This window comes from Crassostrea angulata, chromosome 7 (assembly GCF_025612915.1).
Source record: "Crassostrea angulata isolate pt1a10 chromosome 7, ASM2561291v2, whole genome shotgun sequence".
Taxonomy (NCBI): domain Eukaryota; kingdom Metazoa; phylum Mollusca; class Bivalvia; order Ostreida; family Ostreidae; genus Magallana; species Magallana angulata.
Genome location: NC_069117.1, coordinates 29,554,279 through 29,558,055, shown reverse-complemented (window position 1 = coordinate 29,558,055; position 3,777 = coordinate 29,554,279).

Sequence of the window (3,777 nt, the reverse complement as noted above, 5' to 3'; positions counted from 1 at the left end):
TGCGTCATTTCCGGTTATCTCCCCGAACCCGATCAAAAATTCCTGTTCACTTTTTTAAAAATACAGCAAATGTTTTCATCTTTTAATAAACATTATATTGTATTTTTTAATTACTTCCTAAAATATCAAATCTATGCAAATACTTAGATATCATCACAATTTTTTTTTCTTTAAATTTTTATTGGGGAAGGGGGGGGGGGGGGTCAAATTCATGAACAAACCTATCAAATTCATTTGATATTCGGCCCTTTGAACTTTTTAAAAGCATATAATTGTTAAATACTTATAGTTGAATTTATTTACAGATTTATAAAAAAATTTACCGAAGGAAATTATACTACAATAAAGGGGTATATGGTCACGATTTTGCTAAAATTTTATTTTTTCTATTTTTATTGTATGAATGCATTTCTCAGTAATGATCAATTAAAAATTAAGTGTCAGTCGTAGAGTTATAAGCAAGATACAGAACTTACAATTCTTTGCTTTAAAGTTTGTAAACAAGGTTCGTGGCATGTTTTTGTTTACATTGGTTCAATATACTGGTAAAAGCTGTTCTAAGTGTTGACATTTAGAAAACCGGGGACCCGGAGCGGATGGAAGTTCTAATTTTAATTAAATTGATCGACATTCAAATTTTGATTGACTATTATAAATGCCTGAAGCATTTTAAACATTAAAAACGAAAAAACAATAGCTGACAAAAATCGTAATCCCTTTAGGCAAGTTCTTCTTTTCATCCCTCTTATATGTTTAGCTTTAAAATCAAAATCAATTTAAACTGATACAAACTGAGTATTATTATATTCTTATATTTAATGACATATAACATATAAGATATATAGAACAAAATAATAGAATATTCATATAAAAAGACATAAAAATCTCGAAATTACCAAAAAAAAAACAAAAAAAAAAAACCAAAAAACCTAAGTCAGGTTGCAGTGCAAAAAGGTTATATCCATATATTTACATCTATGGAGTCTGATTCCCTCTATTTCTTAAGGAAACTTATAGTTAATTGATAGCTCTATAGAAACAGCAAGGCTAAAATATACCTGTCCCATTTGTCGATTGGTCGAAAGGTTGACAGGACTGAAATCGTAACAGCTATACCTAAGAAAAATCACGGACTGCACGAAACAATCATGATGGATTCGCGATCGGCTGTTTCTTTTACCTAACGTACTAATGTACATTATATTAACAGTAATTTAGTGAATTTTACTAACTTTTTATTGTCAATTTATTAATTAGTTAAAAGAGAGATGTAAATATAAACAATAAAATGCTTTAAATTCTTTGCTGATTGATACGGGTTATGAAGGTAGCGATCTTTGCAGAAAAAATTTACATAACCCGCTACAGTGTATATATACTGAGCGCGGGTTATGTATTTTTTCTGCAATGTCGCCACCTTCATATCCCGAATAAACCACAAAAGAAAGCATTTTATTGTTAAATTGAATGAATGCTGTAATTTTCCAAAAAAAAATGTACCGTATAATATCATTATAGTCATATTGTATATTATATTACATATATCAATTCTTCATACAAGGTTTATCAATACACTATGTAATATCTATACTAGATACAATATAATATTGTGTCATATGATATAATATCATATGATAAAATACAATATTATAAAATATCATACTGTGTCATATACAATATCATATATATGCATTATATATGACACAAAATACATCATATTATACTGTATTCTATTTTTGATTTGGTATTATATGATATTGATATCAAATGATATGATATTTCATCAAATGATACAATATTGAATGATATATTTTTCACATCATATGATACAATATATTGTTTCATGAAATATGATATTGTATCAAATTGGTAATATCATATGGTATTGTATAATATCATACAATTGATCAAATTTATATAATATCATATAATATAACAAAATACATGTATGATACTATCTTACTCGTTATCTATATCATATAATAATCGTGTAAAATATTATCTCATAATTTTTGCAATATCATATATGTTACAATTTTATATCAAACAATATCATACAATTTAATGTGATACAATATCTAATTGTATCATATATTTTGAAATAGGGATGATATGATATGATATCACATTATTAGATACAATACTTTATCACGTCATATTTTATAATATCATTTTATGATATAAACACATATGATTCAATATCACGTACAGCTAGGAATAGGAATCATATGATATATTATATAAATCAATGATCATGCACATCTATCAACTACATTTTACTAATAAGAAAATTTACATTAATTTTGCTCCAGGTACAAGATAATCCAGATCAAGTTCTGCATTTGAAGCTACCTTTATTTAAACATCCATGATTAAATTAACTGTTTGAGTCAGACTAGGAATGGACATAATTTACTTCCATCTTTTATAACCATTTCAAACTTCTGATCCTTACACGTACAATTTAAAATGTTCTAGAATCTTCAATTGCCTTTTTTTAGCATCAAGATGTATATAATCAAGATCACTCTCAGAATCCGAAGCTACCTCTTTGATTCATTCACATACCCAGTAGTTGTATCATCAAGGCAAGTTTGAAGAAGTAATGAATAATTATTGTTTACACAAATATGTAACCTGCTCCAAAGACCTGAATTTAATAACCTCCACCAGCATCCCCTACTTGTGGGTCAGATTCAGCATCCAAGCATGTGGATTGCACCAGTATCACAAGATGCATCGTCTATTCAAATTCTGTAAAGATTGAACCAGAAATAAAGAAGATTTGTCAATCAAAGGGCACCTGCTCCATAAAGTTTAACCAGCTCCAAAAAACTTAACCTTCTCCAGCATTCAAAACCCATGGCTCAGATGCAGCATAAAAATATGTCAAGTACCGGTACACCAGAATTTTAAGATGCACCATCCATAAAGATAGGATGAACAGAAACTAAGATATGGCCATCAAAGGGCTCCAAAAAACTTTTACCTGCTTCAAAAACCTGCATTCCAAACCTATATGGCTCAGATTTAGCATTCAAGTCTATCAAGTGCATTACTATTATAAAACTCATTATCTATGCAAGTTTGAAGATATTAAGATCAGTAGTAACTTATATATGACTATCGAAGTCTTTTAAGTCTATAAGTGGGTCCAGACGCATGTTTGTTGAATGTAGGACAAGTATAAGAACTTAGATACAGGACCTGCTCCAAAACCTGGACATGGGCAGCGACGCAGGTGGGGAGGTATAGCATAGCGTACCCAAATTCATCTCAATGAGCTACATGCATCATGGAATATGTGTGCAAGGAAGACATTTAGGTAGTGCATGCATGATTTATTATCATAAATGAGATATAACTTTATGCAAGTGGAATTTATCAAAACTTATAATTTTACAGAAATCCTATTGTTCAATCTGATTAAAAATCGAGAATCAGATTCTTATCTGATTGTACGAGTAAAAAAATCAGTCCTTTCTTTCACTGAAACCTGTAGCTGCATTTGAATGACCAACAGTATGGGCATTTATTAGGCAAATGAATTAATTTTTAACATTTTTTATACAATATTTACACGTATAAAACTGAAAACAGGTACCGATGTCCTACCAGTATTAAATATTGCATGACATAACATCAAAGGTTTATACCATATAAAAACCTACTGTTTAATATTTTAAAACTATTACTTTTATAAATAAACTGCAGAGAGAAAAAAATAGTACTTCAAAGTGTTAAAACAATTTTGCCACATAAAAATTGTGACAGGAA